This window comes from Tamandua tetradactyla, chromosome 5, assembly GCF_023851605.1.
Source record: "Tamandua tetradactyla isolate mTamTet1 chromosome 5, mTamTet1.pri, whole genome shotgun sequence".
Classification (NCBI taxonomy): Eukaryota; Metazoa; Chordata; class Mammalia; order Pilosa; family Myrmecophagidae; genus Tamandua; species Tamandua tetradactyla.
The window spans coordinates 165,034,587-165,059,077 of record NC_135331.1 but is presented as its reverse complement, the minus strand read 5'-3'; the positions used below and the strand labels follow the sequence as shown (position 1 = coordinate 165,059,077).

The 24,491-nt window shown below is 42.4% G+C and overlaps 2 long non-coding RNA genes across 2 annotated transcripts in view; both read left to right on the top strand.

Annotated features, from left to right (window-relative positions):
- Nucleotides 1–24,491, top strand: part of LOC143682858 (uncharacterized) — a 134,885-nt gene that overhangs the window by 20,983 nt on the left and 89,411 nt on the right. The window contains exon 2 of the long non-coding RNA XR_013175334.1: nt 7,695–7,789. This is a non-coding gene — a long non-coding RNA (uncharacterized LOC143682858). The remainder of the gene's footprint in view (nt 1–7,694; nt 7,790–24,491) is intronic.
- LOC143682857 (uncharacterized) lies at nt 19,276–21,728 on the top strand. Its single transcript, XR_013175333.1, has 3 exons — nt 19,276–20,082; nt 20,267–20,364; nt 21,086–21,728. It is a non-coding gene; the product is annotated as an uncharacterized LOC143682857 (long non-coding RNA).

The window sequence follows — 24,491 nt, the reverse complement described above, 5'->3', positions numbered from 1 at the left end:
TGAGAAAGATACCTTGGTTCAAGAAGGCTAATGATGTTCAGGGTTTCTCTCTTAAGTGAGAAGGCACATGGTAAACACAGTCACAGTTTCTCTCTCAGCTGGAAGGGCACATGGCAAGCAAGGCGTCATCTGCTAGTTTTCTCTCCTGGTTTTCTGTTTCCTGAAGCTCCCTGGAAGGCATTTTCCTCCTTCATCTCCAAAGTGCTGGCTGATAGGACTCTCTGCTTTGTGGTGCTGAAGCATTCTCTGCCCTCTCTGAATCTCTCCCATTCTCCAAAATATTTCCTCTTTTATAAGACTTCAGAAACTAATCCAGACCCACCCGAATGGGTGGAGACATGTCTCCCCTAATCCAGTTTAACAACCACTCTTGATCACTCAAGATCACATCAAGATCACATCAAGATCACATCAAGATCACATCAAGATGTGACTCCCTAAGTCACATCTCCAGGGAGATGATCTAATTACACTTTCAAACATACAGTACTGAATAGGGATTAGAAGAAATGGCTGCCTTTAGAAAATGGGATTAGGATTAAAACATGGCTTTTCTAGGGGACATACATCCTTTCAAACCGGCACACCACACTTGACAAGAATTGTCTCTAATGGGTGGGCATACAAAGTGTATTACACTCTATGTCCTGCATGTGAATGGCAAGACTGTGGTGTCACCTCAGGACCTCTACTCCTGCCTACCTTTAGGAGGTGCCCACTTGGCTACTGTTAGTGGAGCTCCCTGAGGTTGCCATTCACTTCCTCACTCAGAATATAGTGGCTCCCCCAAGCTCCCCAACATGCCCTGGCCTCCCTTCTCAAGCTCATGAGTTCCTGCAGTGGAGCATTTAGGAGTCAGAAGGAAGTGGCACCACGACCAGAAAACAGAAAAAATTCATACATACCATACCCCTAACCCCTCCCTTTCATTGATCACTAGCATTTCAATCTACTAAATTTATTTTAACATTTGTTCCTCCTATTATTTATTTATTTTTAATCCATATGTTTTACTCATCTGTCCATAAGGTAGATAAAAAAGGTGGCTTTTTGCAGGCTGAGAGTCAGCCCAGTAGCCTGTACCATTGCTCACTGCTGGACCAGTGGGGCCAAGGAGTAAGGGGCCTCACTGGAGCAGCCTCTGTGGCCTTAGGTCCCCCACAATACTAAAAAGTATTGTGGACATCAAAGAACTTTAGTTTGCATAGATTCTATTTACTGATATGTACCATACTGGAAATGAAAGCTGGGAAATTTTGCAAGCACAAGAAAACACCAATACGACATTTCATTAGCACTATAGCACTGGTGTCATCACATATCATGTAGCCTCTGGAAAACTCCATTACACACGAGTAAGGGAATGATGTTGAAAAGGGCAAATAACAGCTTAGTATTCTTATGAAAATAGTTTTGACCTCACAAGCCTCCCCAGTGACCACACTTTGAAAATCACTGTTACAACACATCATGAAACAGGTATTTGTTAGATGGTGACAAAACCAGTCACGTAGGCGAGGGCTCCTGACACTAGCACAAGGCCCTTTCTTTTAAAGCAGTGACTGGTGTCTCCCTGTTCCCTCGGGTGGATGACAAAGAACAATGGGGCACCTTTGGCCCCCAGCCCTGGCCTCGACAGCAGTGCCATGTTGGATTGTGAACAGCAGCCTTGGAATATGGTTTTGCCCCAGTGCTTCATTTCCTGGCCTTGGGGACAGGGATGTGACCACTGGCTGGGCAGCCCCAAACCCTTCCTTCTTTCTCAGGACTCAAGAGAGTTTGTGGAGCAGAGGCTACTTGGCAACAGAATTTGGGGATCCGGGACTTCTGAGTGGTCACACCGTGTGGACGGTAGGACAGTAGGCAGAGCCCAGGAATAGCATCAGTGGTTCATAGAAGGGCTCAGAGCCACTGCCCGTCACAAGGACACATGGGTGGTGGGGTCAGCAGGAGCCCAGTCAGGCTCGCTGTCTCTAGCTTCTTATCGACTTTCCGCATTGCACTTCCTGCTGCAAGTGCACAAGCCCTACAGCTGGTGAGGAGGAAGTGTTCCTGATGGTCTAGATTAAGATTTGGAGGGATGAGACTTTATAGAGGTGGATGAGGAAGAAGTCTATCTTTGAATCTTAATTTGGTACTTCATATGCAGTATCTTTGACTGAATCTTACTGTGAGTATTTCACACACATTAGCTGACAAACCTCACATCAACACTGTGAGGTCATTATAATTATCTCCATTATTCAGACCATGTAGCTGAGGTTCAGAGAGGTTAGCTCAGCTGCCCACGTCACACAGCCAAGAAGTCATGCAATCACAATTTTATTTTTTCTGACTAGAAGCCCAATGTCTTAGTCATTTAGCAATATTACCCAGAAATCTTCCTTGAGAAGCCTCCCTTCCAATTTCACTTCCATGCTTCATCCAATTTTGGAAGGAACCATCCAGAGACACCTTATCCCTTGAGGGATCTGACTGATAAAACAAATGTAAAGAGGCAGAAGAAGGAACCCAGATCTTTCTTTAAATTCTTGATGAAGTTTTTTTTGCAGGTACCTCTACACAAAATGAATCAGCACAGTGTCATCACTTTCATCATTGCCTCCAGGGAACTAAGAACTAAGAGGAATTGATAATATAAGTATTCCCATACAGATGTGGACCCAATTTTCAGGTCAGGGACGTGACTGAGATAATGTTAGATTGACTGATCCTTGGGGTATCTGGGACCATGTCTCGGCTCTAACTTGCTATGTGACTGCAGCAAATCACATACTCCCTTTCAACTTTAATTGGTTCATCTGTAAAAAAGTTTGGAGTAAGAGCTTTTTCCTATTTAAACCAAAAAAAAAAAAAAAAAAAGAAAAAAATCCCTGAGTTAATTCCAAGTTGTCAAAAGCTGAAGTGGCTCCGCCTCCCACTCATCCCCTTGGCACCTGTGCCCCTACACCCAGAACTTCCGTGGCTCAGATTGTCTTTTGACAAGTGAGAGCCACCCCCTTCCCTCTTCCTGCCTGTCACTTCTCCCTTCCTTGGCTTTTCTGGATTAGAGCACAGAGGCTGAGCCCTGTCTATGGTTGGCCACAGCCAACATGCTAGGCTCTTTCCTGCAATTTTAGAAAGTGGTAATAGCCTGTTTCTGTACCAATGGCTTGGCAGAAGGTGGAGGTGAAAGTTGAGAGAGAACACCGAACAGCTTAGTTTCAGAGGGTGGAAGGAAAAGGGATATTCTGGAGAAGGGAGGCAAAGGGACAGGCCAGGGGAAGCAAAAAAAGCAGGAAGTTCAGCCCCCTGAAAAGACCCTGAGAGATCTAGAGAGAGACAGAAGGGCTCTTGGGGACCTCCTCTTCTCTTCCAACTGGATGGTTAGGCGGTACTCCTTGTTGGATTCACTGATCCATTCATTCAGAAGACAGGGAATCGGCTAACAGGCAGGGCTTGACTGTGGGCTCAGGCAAACCTAGGCCTCAGTTCTTCACCCGTAAAGCCAGACCCATTACTAATGGGATGTAAAAAACAAATGAAGCCCAGGAGGCCCTCATTATCCAGGGATGATTGGTTCTGGAAGACATGGTGAATCCACTTAAAATAGGGACAACCTGTCTCAGGAAACAGGGAGGGAAGGTTCCACTGGGACGTTATCTTGAAAAGTAAAACTCATCTTGTGTATGGGAATACCTTTATCTGTTATTGAACCCAAATTAAGTTATAATCACAACTTGCTCTGATTCTTAGAACAAACCAAAAGTGTTGACCGTTGGAATGTTGATTGTTTTTCTTGGCATAATTGTTTACGGGCACACTTGTACAAGGGAATATTACTAGCCTTCATTCTGTCTGGTTTTCACAGTACATTCATAAACAAGGTCATTTTTTTTTTTTGCAAAAATAGTCCAAGGGCTTTTTCAGTTTTCCCAAGGGTTTCAGCTCAATCCTTTGATATTCAAAATAATCTCTTTTGAAGCACCTATCTTGTCATCACCCTTGGATTTTCTCCTCTTCAATTGTTAACTGGTGGAACTTTCCCAGATTCTCATTCATTAATGGCTTTATGTCTCATCTGACCAGTTTGCCAATAACACTTTCACCCACTTCACAAAAACTTTATTCTTCCCAAGATTTGCCATCGCTTTGCACGTTTCCATGCACACTATACAAAACAGCCGACAAAGAGGGTGACTCATTATCATCTCAGGGGGACTGGCTGGTATAAAAAGCGAAGGGATAGAATGGGAGGGAGAAAATATAAAAGTGTTCAGTCCTTTTAGTGAAATTTTGTTTTATGACTTTAGCTTTCTCTGTACGACCTCATAACTGGAACTTGGGTAGTGAATATTTGCATAACAAGGACAAGGGGAAAGAATCCAGTCCAATATTTAGAACTGGAAGAGAAAATAGTTTTCATGCTGCATACTGATCCAGCTGTCTAAAGCATTGTGTTGAGAAAGACTCTGAGGCTCTTTTTTGGTGTTGCTAGGAAAGCGCTATCTATGATTGATTAATGGTGTTTGCTGGGGTGTGAGAGTGTTAAGTGGTAGTTTATGTGCTCTGTTGTTGGTAAATACTCAGCAAATACTGATTCTTCTTTCTGATAATGTGGCAAAGTTGGGAAGGATATAAAAATGAAAAAGTATGACCATTGCTCAGAAGGAGTGCAGAGTCTGACTGAGAAAACATGGAAAGAAAGTAGAGTTTGTTGGTTATTTATTCTGGGGGCACCTGCTTCACCAGTCAGATAAAAAGAAACCCAATGGCTATTGGAAACACACAGGACATTTTTGTTACAATGATTTTTGCTTCTCTCTGCCATCTCACAATTGTGCAATTGTGCAATGCAGATCTGAAACAAAAGAAGTAAGATAAGGCAGAAATGTGACCTCTTGTTATAGCTCAGGCCCTAGAGTTAGACAGATTTGGGTTTAATTCTACCTGCAATATTTATTATATGATATTGAGCAAGTTACAAAATTTGTCTAGATCTCAGTTTTCTCATCCACAAAATGGGAATAGCAATAATACAAATAATAACAATAGCTGCCACACTGGATTGTTACAAGCAGTGTGCACAGCACATTTCTCTCTCAGGAAAGAGGTGTGATGCATAGTTAAGGGAAATGCATGCAAAATGCTCAAAGCTTGAGTATCACCAAGCCTCCACATCAAAGTCTTGCCCTTGGGGTCACACAGATGGCACTAGCAGGAGAGATGGGACTTAGAGATGCAAAAGAAGCTGTTGAGCCAGCGTTCAGGATTCTCCATTCTCCTTTCTGTTTTCTCTCCAGGAATGTGGTTGTTGCTCAAGCCAGACTCTCATCTTCACTAATTATCTTAAAAGCTAATCAGAAGATACCAGGAAAGGCAACATTCTCAGCATGCCTAACCTTTGCTGAACTTTCTTAAATGCTTTTGTTTGAGAGAAAGTTTTTTTTTTTTTTTAATTCAAATCTATTCAGTCTCTCAGTTTCAACCTTCTCTGTTTCACCCTAACTAAGGGTATACTTACTCTCCAGCCTGGGAGGGAGCTGGAAGCTCAGTTTCACCTGCCTTAAAAAAAAAAAAAGGGCAGGTGGTAGTCAGAGGGAGGGGCAGGGGGAGTTGGTGTGTGAGAAGGGAAGGTTTAGTTATTTTATAGCCTGAGAGTCAACGGGGTGTTTGTTTTACCATCTCATTTTGAGTTTTTTCTTGTTGGCATGAAGAGTTAGATTTTTTTTTATGGGGGGATAAATCAAATGACTCAGAGCAGAGAAGTGCAAAGATTAAAAAGAGCACATTAAAAAATATAAATAAGGGCTTGCAGTCGGGTGGATAGTAAGAGAAATAATGTAAACATTGATTACTCTCCATATAAATTGTAGATGAGCACCCTTCGTCAATCTGGTTCACTAGTAATTCCTTCTTCGAATGTGGGCGCATCAATTACAGGGCAGGGTGGAAGGACCTGGGAGGCAGAGCACAGCTTTGGTGCCTCAAGATGACGGTATTTGATTTAAACAGCTTCTGGGCTCTTGAGACGGAGCTGGCTGCTGCCAGTCCTGGCTCTGCCACTTTCTAGCTGTATGACACTGGCCATACCTCTCAAAGCTTTAGTCTTCTTGACTGTAACCCGTGGAAAATCAGTGTCATGATTAGTCAGGCCAGGCTAAGCTATGCTGCTAGGTTTCCACTCAATAAGGAATAAGTATAATTATCACTTAGCATTTTATAGTTTTATTCTCCCCATTTCAAGAAATAAGGGACTTACAAGGCTCACAGGGTAACGAGAATAGCTAGAATTCAAGCATAGCTTTGTCTTACTCAAAATCCTTCTCTGGATTCAGTAACATCTCACTGATCTAGCAGTCAGGAGTCAAAGGTACCAAAACAGTTGCTGCTCAACCAGACTGAAAGCCAAGTAATCACCTTGGTTAGTCCTGGTACATCTTTGGAAAAGTAAACAAAACCAAAATTATGTGGCATCTACTATCAAATACAATTTTTAGAAGTACTGTTTGTTAATTGGAAGATCTTTTTGGTTGCTTGTTTCTTTCTTTTTACATTGCTTAGCTTTCTTTTGCATGATCTGAATTCATATAGGCAGTCGCCTTTTATGGACAAAGATAGAGAATGTATGGTAGCACCTAGGAGAGAAGGATGGAAGGAAGCCAAGCCCCCTTCCTCTGCATCTTCCATTACTGTCTAAACCAGCTCTCTGGGACCCAAGGGCCATTGCTACCTCTTCTGCCCACTGAGTAATTGTGGGCACGAGCTGATTATAATCTTTTTTTTTTTTAACACGGGCAGACACCAGGAATCAAACCTGGGTCACTGGCATGGCAGGCGAGAATTCTGCCTGCTGAGCCACCGTGGCCCACTGCTGATTATAATTTTGCTTCTCACTGAAACCAGGCTAGTTCTCAGCCATCCAGACTTTCTAGGCTCTTCTTTATTTGGCCTAACTTGCATTAAAATAGTGCTTTTTGAGCATTTATGTGCATGTAAATGACCCAGGGATCGTGTTCAAGTGCAGATTCTGATTTAGTATGTGTGGATAGGGCCTGAGATTCTGCAATTTTATCAGGCTTCTGGGGAATGCCAGGGCAGCCCGTCCACAGTTCACACTTTTAATTGCAAAATAACATATACCAGCTTTTCCAGCAAGGTCAAAATTTAGCATCATGAAGCCATATAGTTTCAGAACAGACTTGAAAAAAAAAAAAGAACTTTGCCAGCTATGTGCAAATAGTTTACTAGAATGGTCCCTTATTTAAAAATACTCTTTTCCTCCAGCATTCTGCTAATGCATTTAGAGTGAGCTGCCTTGCCAGGATTTTTACTGGACTCTCTTGTACTGTATTTTATTTTCACACATGCTTATATGAACTTTTTTACCCAGGGCTTCACCATGCGGCTTTCTCAGAGAGCAGAACCTCTCATTTGATCTCCAAGTGAACCATTGGAGAATGGACCGGGCATCTCCTCCCTTTAACACCTGTGACCAGTTTCGCCCCAACACCTGACAGTGCAGATTCTATTTAAAGGTTGCCACTCTCAGTTGTTTCTTCAATAGGCTTTGTCTCCCAGCAGGTGCCCTGGAACTTCAGCCCCGGCATTTTTCATTACTGGTATATTTCCATCAGTCATTAACGTCCCTTTAGGAAAGGTAAGGGAAGTTTGGCTACTTTGACAATAATTTCTTTTACCTGTGTCCCCTTTAGCCTCCAACCCTGGCTGTGAGCAGCTGAAAAGGCAGTATGAAGTTAGAAGACCCTCAGAGAGAAGTCGGCAGTAAGCGTTCATGGATTTTATCCAGGTATTACTTTCTTCCTGAGTCTCAAAGGCATCATCAGGTGCATCCCCACCACCAGTCTGAGGGAGCCCGTTGTGTAGATGCTTTGTGGGTCTCAACGGGAACCTTTGTTGGTCTCAATGGCGATGGGGAAAGAAGCCGTGTGATGAACCAGACCGTTTGGTCTTTATGTCCCTCACACAAAGTTGGGTGCCATAGCAACCACTTGACACTGAAGACGGTTCTACAAAGGGCATCCCTGACAGTTGGGAGCATAGCAATGGGCCACCACAGTGACAAGGTCACTTAAAAAGGGTTTCCTGTCAGTCACCAAGACCTGTCACTCTCTTCAAATGCTTTCCACACGCAGCCTGTCCTCTCATCTTTGGTGCCTGGCCGACCCCACTGCAGCTGTCCTGCCCACACCCCACTTAGTGCCTGGAGGCCTACAACCCTTCAACACTCCTTGCAAGAAAAATCTCCCTAAAAAGGTGCTCTTCTTGTGCTGTTCCTCCTCTTAGAATCCTACAATAGCTCCTTATTGGATGCTCTACCAAGCCCGAATGCTTCTGCCCATTTCAAGGCTCTCTGCAATCTGATGTCCCTTGTCCTCAGCTCTGCCTCCAGCCCAGCTTCCAGCCTCAAGGGGTGCTAGCCCTGTCTGGTTTCGTTTTTCAAATGCTCTCAAAGCGCCTTGTCCTTTTATTTCCTGGTACCCGGCACAGCTGTCATGAATGGATCACATCTGTAATTTTTTGGTTGTTTTCTGCCATCCTCAGCAGTCCCAAGCTAGGAGGACTTCTCTCTTACTGGTCTAACCCCGCCCGGCACCTAGCACGGGCTGGCACATAGAAGATAGGGCTCGGCACATGTTTGTTGCCAGAATGTCTGTGTGAAAGAAGCTAGTGTCTCTCCCGGAAGCATCCTGCCCCTCACCCCAGGTTCAGCCCCACCCTACCTGAGGACACTTCCCCACCCCAACTGCGTTTCCTCTCTGAACTCCTCTAAGTCTACCCTTACGCGTGGTCTCCTATTGCTGACTGTTTCAGAGGTTTAGCCTTGACTCGGTAACTAAAAGATCACTGGCTCTGTGCCTACCGCAAATCAGGCATAAAGAGGCTACTGAGAGTACAAACAGCTCTCCTCTCTCCAAACTAATGTGTTGTTGGGTTTTTTTTCTCAGAATTCTCTGGATTCGCCACCATCAACCCCCCATCAACACACCTCCCTCCCGGGGACCCCGGCCAGGTTCAGGGAAAGGCTTCCCTCTAAACCACATGGGCACCCGGAGGGTGCTGGAATAGAAGCTGTGGGTTTGAGTACTTTAAAAGTGATCTTTCTTTTGTTCTGGAGATCATCGCAGACCAAGATGGGAAACACCAAGGACTTGTCAGCCGTTGCTAAATAATGATTTACACACTTTGCTATTGTGAAGCATTTCAAGTATATGTGGATCCGTTTTGTTTGCAGCCATTATTCTTTGGTCAGCTTGCAGAGTGTGTCTGCTGGGGTTTAAAGAGTTAAGGCCGGTTATGCATTGTACACATCCCCAGGCAATTTAATTATTGACCCAGCTTGTAAATCATTCATAGCTTTCCAAAGGTATCCATATCCTTCTGGCAGCAAAGGGTACCCTTTGCTATTGATGGAATGGCGGTCGGGGTCAGGGAGAGTGTGAAAAATTAAGAGCAACAGCATTTCCTTTCCTCCCTGAACTTTAACTGCCCTTTAAATAAAGCCACGGCTTGCTTTCTCTGTCCCCTGCTCAGAGCACCTCAGTTAACAGCCAGAAACGTCCTCGTTTTGCCGGCGGTGCGCGCTGCCGGGCGGAGGAAGCAGCTGGGGACAGCCACCTCGCCCGCAGTCCCTCTGGGGTTCAGCCAGAGCTTTCGGAATGTAACATTTAAGCCCTTGAAGTCACTCTTCTAACCATATCCTGTAGGGGCTGGATAAGAAGTAAAGCCTTTCAGCTGGGCCTGCCAGCGAGGCGTTTTAAGCAGGTCTGTGGTTAGCCAAGGCCACACCCCCCGTAAGGGACGAGACGGGCCCTCGGAGGTGTCCGGTGTCGCCCGCGCCCGCCTCCTTCCAGACGGGAGGAGAGGGCCGGTCGGGGCTCCGGGCTGCGGGCTGCGGGGCTCAGCTTCAGTGCCTGTGGAAACAGACACCGAAATAATCAAAGAACCGCATTCCCGGGTCTCAATGGCAACTGATCCCTACTCCTTTGAAGGAGGTGAAACCGCAGGTGACAAGAAAGCTTTTAGTAGAATTAGCAATTTGGTGCGTCTGTCCCCAAGACCTGTATGTAGTTCTCAGCGCTTGAAAGGAACCTTAAAGATACCCCAGTCCATTTTACAGACAAGGAAATGGAGGCCTGAAATGCTTTCATGAATTGTTTCCGGTTTGATCACTAATGAGTGACCTAGAATCCAGTTCTCCAATCTACTAGTCTAGTGATTTCTGGCCACACAGCACAAGGTGGCTAAAGGTAAATTTTTATTTACCCAAGAGTTTAAATTAGTACAAGTCGGAAATAGCTATTTCATTCAATTTAGAAAAAAAAAAAATGGCCCGAGGCTTCTTAAGGAAAAAGGTGAATATTTAAAATGCCAAACGACCATGTCATAATTTACCAAAGCTGAAGGCAAATCATTCTCAACTTGTTCTGTCTGGAATCCACGGTCTGGTTCCCAATAAAGGTCAGCCGAGCATGTCTGGAAGCCTATTTTTTTCCCCTGGGGAAAACTACTGGAATAGCTGGGAAGCGACTTTGTGCTCTAGAATTGTCTCGTGCTTTCCCTTACAGGTAAAGTGGCTCATTGGTGCCGGGTGGGGGAGGACCCAAGAGAACAGATCTGCAGAGGAATTTTTTTTAAAACTTTGCGTGTTTTACAGGCATCATTGCAGCCGGCAGTGTAAGATGCGGCAGCTGCTCGCGCATTTGCAGCGGCTTCTGAGAGCCTGCAATTTCAAAATCAAACTTTGTGCGCTGGCAGTCCTCAAGGTCACATCGACCAGCTACCCGTCTCTTTCACCAACCATAGTTTTCATTTTCTACCTTTGGAGAAGACGTGTTGGAGTCATGCCAACCCCTTTTCTAAATTCTACTCTTGCTTCTTAGTGCTTCTGGCCAGTTGCTTCTCATATATGGTTTCCTTTTATTTTCATGAAGCTCTCATAAGGTAGATTTTATCATCCTCAGTTTTCAGAAGAGGAAATGTGCTCTAAGTGAACACGTGGCTTTCTCGAGGTCACATAATTAGTAGCTTCGCTGGGACTATCTTCATTCAGTGGAGCCTTCTAGTAAAGCATGGTGTCCATAATTAAGCAGCAGCCCTCTTGGTCTTACTACAGAGTTGTGCTTCCAGCAGGCGGTTGGCTGGCAGGAGAATTTTGCACAGTGTGATTTTAGAGTCTTGCACCTGTAATTGTGCGTGTGTGTGTGTGTGTATATATGTAAATATTTATATTGTTACCGTGAATGTTATTAACTTTTCTTTCTCAGCACCAGGATGAAGGCTTTGCCTGCTCGAGTATGAAGTCTCTGTCTGAGAACTGCAGGGCTTTGTGGCTTTTTTGGCTGAGCAGGGCTCTGGGCAGTTCTTTGCCTCCCTGGAACTGCGCTGGCCCTGGGTGGGTGGCGAGCATGTTGTTTATTCCCAGGGGCTGTGTGTCTTGCTCTGCGTAACCGGTTCCCAGAGTTCGGTATGAGCTTTGGGTTGGGGAGGCCTATACGGAAACACGGAGGGAAAGAGCTGTCTGAATGCCCACTGGAAATGCCACTGCAGCCTGTTAGGTTCCAGCCGGTCTCTCTCGCCATGGCTCGTTTACTGCGAATAATCAGAGGGGTCTCTAACCCCCACTTCCTTACCAGGCCTCTTTCCTCCCACCAGTTTTGCTGCTTCTGCCAAGCTGAGAAGGGAAACGCCCTGCACCATCCCACTCCCTACTTAGGTCAGGAAAGCAAATACCCACTCCAGAGTCTATATACAAGAACAAGAGTTAATTAACACTTATATGTATGTTATCACACACACACAAAAATCAAATGGAAAAAAATCATTCCTTGAACCGGAGTGTAAACTATGGGCATTAGTTAATAATTTATCAATATTTTATCAGGTGTAGCAAATGTACCACACTAATGCAAAATATAACAGGGTAAACTGTGGAGGTGGAGAGGAGGTATACGGGAACTGTACTTCCAGCTCGATTTTTCTGTAAACAAACTGTTCTAAAAAATAAAGTCCATTAATTACAAATAATGGTGAAATAAAATTATAAAACTAGTTTTGCAGCTCTTGGAACTTCAGTGTGGCCCCCATGGCTGGCACATAGCTCAGGTTTATGAGAGATGCATTCGTTTATGATGTTTTCCCATGCCGGATTCGGATGTAGCCTTCATATGAGAGAGAACATTCTTTTATCCCACCTTTCTGCAGATGATCTAACATTAAGTCTGTATTATTCACGCCTACTCCTCTAATAGTAAGAAATATAATTACATACATATCAGCATTTATAATGTATTATGTTACTGTTATTTTTGTTACCCCTATTAAATGAAGCCCTGCTTTCATTCCTGCTGCAGAAGTGGGTTCCCTATCCCTGGCCTCAGCATAAATTAGGTTCCCTTATCTCTATTTGGCAGAGATGGTGCTCAATGGAATAAAGATTGTTACCGTGGGAATGTCTGCAGCCTTCCTCACCTCCCCAGATAACCAAAAATAATGCTGAAATGGTCTACCCGATTTCTCCCTCCCTCCCCCTCATAAAGGGGAAGTGTTTTTATTCTTTTTTCAGTCACTGGGAGGGGAATATCAATGCCAGAAAGATGTGGTGCCATATTTATTTGTAATACAAGTATCTTCAGCAATTTTTCCCCGGTGTGTTTTACCAGAGAGGTTGTTTATATTATATATCAAGTTTAAAAATGCAATGTTAGGCAAGGTCAGCTCACCCTGTCAAGAGCCCTCATGAAGTCCAGGACACTGGTTGTTGTGCTTCCAGGAATCTTTCTAAAAAATTAAATTAATTATTATTATTATTTTTTTTTGGAGAAGTTGTGGCTTTATAGAAGAATCATGCATAAAACACAGGTATGCCATATGGCACCCAATTTTATTAACACTTTGTATTGGTGTGGTACGGGTGTTATAATTGATGAGAGCACATTTTTATAATCATACTATTAACTATAGTCCATGATTGAACTTAGGGTTCACTGTTTGTATAGTGCCATTCCTGAGATTTTTATTTTATTTTATTCTAGTAACATGTGTACAACCTAACACTTCCCCTTTTAGCCACATTCAAGTATATAATTTGGTGCCATTAATTACCTTCACAGTGTTATGTTAAAATCACCACTATCCATTAACAAAACTTTTCCGTCATCACAGATAGAAATGCTGTACCTTTTAAGCCTTAATTTCCTATTCCCTATCCCCACCCTATTCCCTGGTAACCCATATTCTAGATTCTGATTCTATACATTAGCTTATTATAATTATATCAAATCAATGAGATCGTAAAATATTTGTCCTTTTGTGTCTGGCTTATTTCCCGTAACATGATGTTTTCAAGGTTCATCCATGTTGCGCATGTATCAGAATTTCATTCCTTTTAGCGGCTAAATATTCTATCATATGTATATACCACATTTGGTTTATCCATTCATTGGCTGATGGACACTTGGGTCTCTTCCATGGCAATTGTGAATAATGCTGCTGTGAACAGTGGTGTGCTGATACCTGTTTGAATCCCTGATTTCAATTCTTTTGGGGATATACCCACTAGTGGGATTTCCGGGTGATATGGTAATTCTATACTTGGCTTTCTGAGGAACTGCCAAACTGTCTTCCACAGTGGCTGCCCCATTTTACGTTTCCACCAGCAATGAATGAGTTTTCCTATTTTTCCCCATCCAGGACCTGTATTTTCTGTTTTTATAAATAGTAGCCATTTTAGTGGGTGTGAAATGGTACCACAGTGTGATTTTTACTTGCATTTCCCAAATAGCTAATAATGCTGAGCATCTTTTCATGTGCTTCTTTTGGCCATTTGTCTTCTTTGGAGAATTGTTTATGTCTTTTGCTAATCTTAAAAAATATATTTTTATTGAGATATTGTCACACACCATACAGTTCATCCATACAATCAGTGGCTCATAATACCATCACGTAGTTGTGTATTCATCACTATGATCATTTTTACAACATTTTTTTGGCTCAATTTTAAATTGGGTTGGGTATCTTTTTGTTGTTGAATTGAAGGATTTCTTTTTATAGTCTGGATATGAAACTCTTACTGGATATGTGGTTTTCAACTATTTTCTCCCATTGTATAAGTTGTCATTTTATATTCATGATAAAATCCTTGGAGGTACAAAAAACTATTTTCTTTTTTAATTTTCACTTTTTATAATTCTTTTTTTTCTGCTTCTCACCTTGACTCATTTCAATTGTCTTATCTTTGAGTTTGTGTATTCCTTCTTCTGCCAGCTCCACTCTGTTATTGAAACCCTCTTGGAAGTTTTTAATTTCAGTTATTAAAGTGATTGACAGATATTTTCTTGCGTTGTTAGCCCTCCTAACAGGAGGTTCTGCCCAAAGCAAATGCAAAGTGCAGGGTCCTCCCTATTTTTTCTGGACCTATGTCTTGTAATGGGCTTGTGCTGGCTAGTAGTCTTCATAGTTCCCATATTTACAGGAGTTTGCATGCCCTGTATACTTCTCAGAAGACAGACCTTCCCTCTTTCTGAGTATTCCACTGCTGGACTTATAGCAGTTAGGTTTTTGCTCTAGGCTATCCGCCCTGTTATTTTCTTTCTTTCTTTTTTCTTTTTTTCAGTTCCATATATGAGAACTTTAGTCCTTTTTCATGACAGAATAATATTCCATTGAATGGCTATACCACATCCATTTTCTTTATCCACTCATCCATTGATGGACACTTTGATTGATTCCTCCATTCTCTCTCTTTCTTTAAAACTTTTTAAATTGTTAAATATATATATATACAAAGCCAAGAAAGAAAAAGCAACATTTAAAATTTTTTTATTTTATTTTTTTTAAATACCAAAAAACACCAAACAAATGCAAACATTCCTATTTTGATCATTCCATTCTACATATATAATCGGTAATTCACAATATCATCACACAGTTGCATATTCATCATCATGATCATTTCTTGGAACATTTGCATCTATTCAGAAAAAGAAATAAAATGAAAACAGAAAAAAAATTTATACATACCATACCCCTTACCCCTCCCTTTCATTGATCACTAGCATTTCAAACTAAATTTATTTTAACATTTATTCCCCCTATTATTTATTTTTATTCCATATGTTCTACTCGTCTGTTGACAAGGTAGATAAAAGGAGCATTAGACACAAGGTTTTCACAATCACACAGTCACATTGTGTTCTAGTTTGCTAGCTGCCAGAGTGCAACACACCAGAGACGGATTGGCTTTTAATACAAGGGGATTTATTTTCTCAGTTCTTCAGAGGAAAGGCAGTTAAGTTTCCACTGAGGTTCTTTCTTACATGGGAAAGCACAGGATGGTCTCTGCTGGCCTTCTCTCCAGGCCCCTGGGTTCCAACAACTTTCCCCGGGGTGACTTCTTTCTGTATCTCCAAAGGCCTGGGCTGAGCTGTGAGGCCTGAGATGAGGAATGCCGAGCTGCTTAGGCTGTGCTACTTTGTGCTTTCTCATTTAAGCACCAGCCAATTAAGTCAAACATCATTCATTGGAGCAGGCGTGCCACTGCAGATGTGATTAGCAACCCACTGCAGATGTAATTAGCAACAGATGAGGTTCACGTACCATTGGCTCATGTCCACAGCAACAGAACTAGGTGCCTTCACCTGGCCAAGTTGACAACTGAATCTAACTACCACACATTGTGAAAACTGTATCGTTATACAATCATCTTCAAGAAACATGGCTACTGGAACACAGCTCTACATTTTCAGGCAGTTCCCTCTAGCCGTTCCATTACATCTTGAATAACAAGGTGATATCTACTTAATGCATAAGAATAACCTCCAGGATAACCTCTCCACTCTGTTTGGAATCTCTCAGCCATTGACACCTTGTCTCATTTTACTCTTCCCCCTTTTGGTTGAGAAGGTTTTCTCAGTCCCTTGATGCTGGGTCTCAGCTCATTCTAGGGGTTTTCTCAATCCCTTGATGCTGAGTCTCAGCTCATTCTAGGATTTCTGTCCCATGTTGCCAGGAAGGTTCACATGCCTGGGAGTCATGTCCCACGTAGACAGGAGGAGGGTGGTGAGTTTGCTTGTTGTGTTGGCTGGAGAGAGAAGCCACATCTGAACAACACAAGATGTTCTCTTGGGGGTGACTCTTAGGCCTAATTTTATGTAGGCTTGACCTACTTAAAATTCATATGAACAAACCCCAAGACTAGGGGCTCAGCTTATAGCTTTTGTTGTCCACACTGCTTGTGAGAATATCAAGAATTCAACTTGAGGAAGCTGAATTTTCCCCCCTTCTCACCATTCCCTGAAGGGGACTTAAAAGCAACAATTTTTAAAGCACACTTCGACAAGTGGTTACAGAACAGATCCCAGAGTCTGTCATCAGCTACCATTCCACCATCTCAAATTTTTTCTTCTGGCTGCTCCAAAGCGTGGAGCCTAGAAGGAATATTAATGTAGTGATTCAGCAGTCATACTCCTTGGTTAAATCTTATTTTCTCTGTTATTCCTCCTCCTTCTCTTCTGATCCCTCTCTCAATCTATAGGAATCTTTAGGCAAAATCCATTCTGACCTTTTCATGTTGGAAAGGATTTTGATACTAAAGGATAGGGGGATGAAATTATCTGATGATCTTGGGGAGGCTGGTCCCACTGGGTTTCATGATTTATCTGACCCAGGAACCGTCTGAGAATGATAGGTTCCAGGAAAGCAAACTTAGTGCATGAAACCTTTATAGAATCTTGGTTCGAGCCCTAGGTGTTCTTAAGAGTCAACAAGAGTGATGTTGATGGGGGTTTAGCAAACTGTGGCAAGTAACGCTATCTAATTGAAGTTTACATAAGAGTAGCCTTCAGAATAGCCTCTTGATTCATTTGATTCTTGTTTCTTACACTGCTTTCCTTGTCTTAAGCCCCTTTTGCCTGAAGGTCAAATTCTAGGAAGGGCATATACCAGAGAGGAGTTTCCCAAGTTAGTCTTTCCCAGCCAGAGCAATACCAGGGACCCACAAAGGAAGAACCAGCTGTCTCCAAACTGCCCTATAGAAGAAGGGTGAGAGAGGGGCCAGGAAGGGCCTCAGGAGCTTCTTCCATGGCTACTCAAAGCTGCACTTTCATGCCCTGTCCAGAAAATGCAGCTGTCCCCTGCAGCTCTGAGGAAGCGTCCTGTCTTTAAGTCTCCCTTCCCCACTAAATTATAGTCAGTAATTTTATCAAGTTATCTCTTGAGGTTATTGATATGCTTAATTAACAGGAAATAAAATTTGGGGGGACACTATTGAACAATTTAAATCTATATGAATTGTCAGCTTTTCTATTGTGAAATTATGGCAATCAAGAAAACAACCTATTGGGATTTACTGGTCCTTCCAGAACGCATGTACTTTTCTTGCGATGCCTTTAATGTCTATGGGTTGCCTGATATAACTTATTTTGAAGCTTTTCTTCTGTTTCTAGAATTTAAGGAAATAGTCTGTCTCCATTAAGTGAGGCATAATAATAGCAATATAATTTATTTTTATTGCAAGTGTATCACATTTTTCATTTCATTTCATTTAATCCTCACAACAGCCCTATGAAATAGGTGTTGTTATACATTTTACAGGTAAGGAAATGGAGTCCCAGTGAAGTTAAAACCACACAACTAGGCTGTCTGACTCTAGAGCCAGGGCTTAATACTGCCCTCCTCAAGGAAAGAAGTTTAGACTGCAGCAGAATGGGGGATGAGGTCGAATATAAAATTCAGCATGAAGAGGGGCTTCCCACCAAGGCTTTGAGGGATGAGTGGAATTGGCGGTTCTCCAAGGAGGGCAGCTCTTGGAGCAGAGCAGAGCAGATGCTGTGTATGGCATGCCTCTTAAATGACTTGGATTTATTCAGCCTCGTAGGATAGTTGTTAAATTGCATGAGGTGTAACAAAGGGTCCCCAAGTCTTTCCATCTCCTGGGAATTGCTATTTCTTTAATATACAAATTAAATGTCCCAAGCCATCATTCTATGTAACATGGGAAATCTAGCTTCTTCCTCAGGATTTTCAGATTCCCGGGACGTTTACATTCATGTGGCCACTTCCTCCAGTTCTTGCTCTGGTCACATTCTCGGTTGGCCCAGTGCTCTTTCCAGTCACAGCCACGGCCCCCTTTCTACATTGCCTCTGCCTGCACCAGCATCACCTCTTCTTTTCTTCTCCAGGAAACACCTACATCTCTTAATGAATGAATGCCTGAGGTGAGCTTGTCTGGAGGGCTTTTGCTGAAGATTTTAGCAAAGGGGATATAGACCCCCTTAACTCAGCCCAGAAAAAATGACAAGTCAACACCAGGCAAGTTGTAAAGTTTCTATCACTCTACCATAAGTTTCAAACTCTCAGGCTTCTCCCTATGCACCCCTCAAAAGTCATGTTTTTAAAGTTAATCCAATCCCGTGGTTGTAAATGCATCATAAGTAGGATTTTTGATGAAGCTACTTCAGTTAAGGTGTGACCCACCTCATTCAGGATAGGATGGGGGGGGGGGGGTCTTAATCTTATTACTGGAATTTTTTTTAAGCAGAATGAAGAGAGAGGGAGAGAGGGAAGAGGAAGAGAGAGAGAGAGAGAGAGAGACAGCAAGAGCAAGAGAGCGAGAGAATGCCATGGAAACAAAAAGTTGAAATCAACAAAATCCAGAAGAGAAGAGAGACCAGCCCGCCACGTCTTCTCATGTGACAGAGGAGTGAAGGCTTGCTGGCAGCTGGTTAGCTGGTTTTTGGAAAGAAAGCATCACCTTGATGATCCTTGATTTGAACATTTCCCCAGATGCTAACCATAAGTGAATAAATTTCCATTCTTTAAGCTGAACCATTTCGTGGTATTTGCTTGGAGCAGCCCAGAAAACTAACACATCTTTTTCTTGAAGTGCTAGTGCTGATTCAGCAAACCCCATTATTCTATTGTGCAGAGCAGTCCAGATCCGTTTTGTCTCATTCCTCTCTTCCAGATTAGTCCAGGGAACTGTATTGCCTAAAGGAAAATGGGCGGGGAGAGTATGTACCAAGTCCATTTCCTCTCCATTCCGACTGTGTGACCATGGGTGAGTTAGGCAGCCATTCAGGTTGGATTTACTTGTCTGCATGGGGGGATAATAATAGCACTTAACACCAAGTATTATTTTGAGGAGTCAATGGACATAATTCACTTAGGACAGGGGTCAGAGCTCAGTGCCTGTGGTCACTGTTATTTCTCTGACTTCTGACCTACTGACTCTTTTTTAAAAAAACTCATTTTGTTATATAATATAACATATACAAAGCAAAGAAAGAGAAAAGCAATAGTTTTCAAAGCACTCTTCAACAAGTCCAGAGTTTGTCATGGGCTACCATACCATCCTCTCAGATTTTTCCTTCTATCTGCTCCAAAATATAGGATGACCTACTGACTCTTTAATATATCTTCTGGGAACCTTCATCTTTGTTTCTCATGGTGAAAAGGCCACCTGTAGTGGAAGTAAAGGCCTCAGAATATGCCTTGGAAGCCCCTGTTGGGCAGTCCCAACCCTCTTCTGGCCAGCATGAGGTAGGGACTCACCACCCAGCAGGGACTCATCACCCAGCAGAAGGGGAAACAAGTTTGAAGGTGGCCTGTCTCTTGTGTATGGAGAATCTGGGAGGTCTGGATGCTCCCAGGTGGCTGGTGGGAGAAGAGAAGATGTTTCAGAGAAGACAATAACTCCCACCGAGGGAACAGACACTGCAACCCCAGGTCTTCCTTGAATTAGGAAAGGAAGGGGGGAGAAGAAAGGAAGAAAAAAGAGAGGAAGGAGCTTGTTGACCACCTGCTCTGGGCTGGGCAGCATTTTGGGCTTTGGGAAAATGTATGTAAAACACTTGTACTCCCTAGGGCTGGCTGCCTTGGGAAGGGAAAGCTGGGAAAGGACTCTTCCTCCACTACCAGTGGCTCCATAGGCTTAGAGCTAGGAGTCAGGCACACAGCAACCCCAGCCCAGGAGGCAAGCACTGGGACTTTCCCCTGGTGCCAAGAGAGAGCAGCCTTCGTGCGACAGACCACAGGAGGCACAGCCTTGGAGCCATCACTGAGTCTATCCTGAAGACCACAGGGGTAAGATGGTTCTTGGTTCTCAGGGATTATGCTGGTGGGTGCTCAGCCAGAGACCGTGCATATATTTATTTGTCATCCTTATTGCTAGTGTTATGGAGATCACATGCTTTGGCTTTTATCCCTTTAGACTAAAAGAACCTAGTGGAACACATGAGTCAAAATAAAAATTGATTCTTCTCTCCAGACCAAAGAGTTACAAGTGTCAAAACTCTCAGGCAAGATCTGCCAGGAACATCATGACCACATGCTGCTATTGAAATTTCTCTTTACAAGGAAAATAAGGTGTGTTGTTTTTCCAACACTGGAAATACAAACGATTCACTCTGGAAACTTGAGCTGTTTCACTGATAACTACTGTTTGCTGATGAATGATTACCCAGGAGCATGGGAGTGGGAATGCAGAAATCGAACTGCAAAATGATGAAGTTCAATCTGGGTGCCAGCCATTGTGCTATGTAGTTAGGAGTGCTACAAAAGGTCTAGGGGTGCAGACCTTGTACAGTCCAGTTTCTATGCTAAAGGGAAGACTGGAAAAACAATACAAACCCATATCACTGTAATACAGATAGGATCTGTGTTACCCTAATCACAGTGTATTTAGAATAGGGCCAGAGACACTGAACAAGATTTCTTGAAGGAGGTCCTAAGTCATGTTCTGGCAAAGAGAACCCAAGATCTGGCAGGGAGGAAGGAGGAAGGTTTTCCTGGTCAGGGGAAAAACTGGCAGAAGCGTGGAGGAGAGCCGGCCAATATTGACACTGTCCTTATAGTTATTTTAATGTTATTCTTGTACATTTAGTCATTCAAAAGAATCATAGTACATGAGGATTTTGATTTGAAAACTGAAGGAGGGTCTTTTTAAGATTCGGTCAGAATTTTTGTTGGATGAATGTCAGAGCCGAGCTTTTGGAAATGTTTGGGAAATTGTTAGTTTTATTCTCAGAAGTTGATGCTTTTGTAGTTGGATATTCTATGTGAATATTTGTTTCCTTTTTCCATGCAGATAGTATGTCTCCAGGTGGAGTATCTGAGCAGCCTCAGCACCTTATCTCTTCAGTGAAGAAGGATCTTCTACTGCTATTGTAGGCAATAGGGAGTCACTGGAGGATTTAAAATGGAGTAGCTAGGCAATCATATCTGCATTTTAGAGAGCTAATTCTATCAGCGGGCTATCTGGAGACATATAAAACTTGGTTAGCTACAACCTCCAGATGGGTCCCTGGACCAGATAAGTCCTGAAATGCCGAGGAGGCCAGCCTCTCCAGAACATCAACTATTTCCACCCCCATGCCATATTATTGACAGCCCGTTCCAACATGAAAATGTTAGAATGGGCATAGCCTAAATATCCCTAAAGAGTGGGAGAAAGATCAGAGATGATAATGGAGTTATATGGAGAAGTTCAGGTTTAACGAATGTGAGTGGTGAATCATGCTGATATTTCTTTTAGCCTCTAGTACCTTAGAGCAGCTAGAAATAAAAACCTAAAATTGTGGAAATGTAGCCCATACCAAATCCTGAAATCTGTTTCACAATTAATTGTTGTGCTGTGCTTTGAAATTTATTGCTTTTTTGTATATATGTTATTTTTCACATAAGAAGAAAAAAATTGATTGTGATGATAAATAGAAAGCTATATGATGATATTGTGAGCCACTGATTGTACACTTTGGATGATTACATGGCATGTGAATATATAGTATATATCAATAAAAATAAAATAAAAACAAAAGAAAAAATAAAAAACCTTGGTTAGTATTATGTTTGGGTATTATTTTTAAAATGCCATATAGTTTTTTTCTCCAAATATTTCTTTCTTAACCCACCAGACTATGTCTTATATTCTTGGCCCTTCAAGCAAGGTAAGTCTCTGTTCATTGCCTCAGTGAATGAAAGTTCAACAGAGAAGAGATTTTAAGTCCTGTTTTCTTGGCCTCCAAGTTTCTAAAGTCTTCTGGATAAAGGAAGGACTCTGATATATACAAGAGATTTAGGAACATACATGATGCTCTGCTTGAGGTTTCCCAGCTCCCCAGTTTCAGGGGCTCTGGGAGAGAAGCAAGTCAGAGGAAAAGTAGGAACTTTGCAGTCATGAGGGGGTTCTTGAAAGTGAGTTTGTGTGTCCCAGGTGGGTGGGGATGGAACTCTATGACAGAGTCACAGATTAGCTTGTGAGACTACACAGAGAGGAAACAGGTTTCTTACTTCTAGGGTGGAATCCCTGTAAGGTATCAATGAGCCTAAAGAAATGGATTTGGGGTGCATCTAGGCAGACAGGGCTGTAGTTACAGCCTCGCAAAGTTTCCCATGCTACAGTGTGGGTTGGGATCAACAGAGTGACTCCCCTATCCTAAGAGTGCAGGGAGGGGGATGGCCTTGAAGAGGCCCAGCCAGTGGGAATGAAGGACAGCTCAGACCACAAAGAGATTCCACCTCACACCTAAAAGAATGGCTGCTATTCAATGTCTAACTGAAGCTTGCTTAAAAGTGACCTCCAGAGTGGCCTCTTGACTCTATCTGAACTGTCTCAGCCACTGATACTTTATTTGTTACACTTCATTTCCCCTTTTTGATCAGGATGGCGTTGTTGATCCCACAGTGCCAGGGCCAGGCTCTTCCCTGGGAGTCATCTCCCAGGTTGCCAGGGAGACTTTTACTCCTGGATGGAGAAACAGACTTTGAATTTTCTAACCAAGATGTTGGAAGGTAGAATGTGCAGCCTTGGGAGTACTACCCTATCAAGTTAAAGCTGGACAGCCACTTAGCTAGAATATAGTAGAATGGATTAAAACATTATACTTAATATTTGGGTTGAAAGTTTAAGGTCCTTTCCTGTTGAGAAATGCCTTGTAGGAAGCTGTATTTAGCTTCTTCTGCTCTTAAGTGTCTTTTTGCACCCCATGCAAGCTTGTTTTGCTCTTACGTGTCTTTTAGAACTATATGATTATAGACTTGAATATCTTTTTGATGAAAGTAGCAAAATTTGAAATCTCCTTAAATCTGTTAATCTTGTTAAATCTGGTATTTATTCAGTGGATATTCCACTAAATTCCACTAACTTCCACAAGAAGAAAAACATAAACATCTGCTTTAAACAATGAATGAAATAAAGTCCTTCAAATTTTAAAGTATTGTATCATTTTATAATATATTAAGTTTATAATATGCAGAATGTATTTAATTTCCTAACATGATGAATTTTCTTGGCATCATGCTATCTCATGAAGCACTTTCTCACTCTCACATTCAATATCAGCAAAACCTAAATGGTCTTAGTTGGGTGTTGTCTATCATTGTACAGTAACAGCTAGGACATATGGTATTTCTGATCCAGGTAATAAAGTACATTTGTCATGTATTTTGTGATCTGCATACCTTTCAGCTGTTACTTCATAAATCTATTCCATCAGGGAACTGCTTTGTACAGCAATGGCTGAATCTGCTTTTAATGAACTAGTATTTTGTGTCAAAAAAAATGGCTGCTATTAAACAAACAGGAAACTACGAATGTTGGAGAGCATGTGGAGAAATTGGGACATTTATGCACCACTGGTGTGAATGTTTAACAGCACAGCAGTTATGGAAGACTGTTTGGCAGTTCCTTAGAAAACTAAATATCAAGTTGCCCTATGACCCAGCAATAGCGCTACTTGGTATATACCCAGGAGAGCTGAAACCAGTGACATGAACAGATGTTTGCACACTAATGTTCATAGCAGCATTTTTTGCAATTCCCAAAAGTTGGAAACAATCCAAGTGCCCATCAACAGACAAGTGGTAAACAAAATGTGGTATATACATACGATGGGATATTATGCAGCAATAAGACAAAATGAGGTCCTGAAGAGTATGACAACATGGATGAACCCTGAGGACATAATGCTGAATGAAATTAATCAGACCCAATAGGATAGATACTATATGATTTTGCTATTATGATCTTGGTAAACGTAAACTCAGAGGCTTATAATATATAATACAGGGGGACCAAGAGACACACAGAAGCTAGAGATGGGTTTAACGGTCAGCTAATGAGGTTGAACTTAGATGTAAGGGAATGGGTTGAAGTGATGGTAGTTCATTAGTGGGTTTATAAGTAGTATTGCCATATTGAAGGTGAACATGATTGAAAAGGGTTGGGTAGAGCCATGTATAACATTGATTGACACTGCAAATATAAATAAGTTCCTACATGAACTGCTTCAAAGGTTTGAATCTTGTACAATAATAGTCAATAATAGAGGGCTATGGGGGGAAAACTACTATTGCATGCTATGGTCTATATTTAACAGGAAGACATCAGCAGTACCACTGCAATACCAGGGGTATATAATTGGCGGTGGGGTGGGGTGGGAAGGGACAAGAGTTAAGGGGAGATTTGGATTTTCTATTTGGTGAGGGTGTATTTA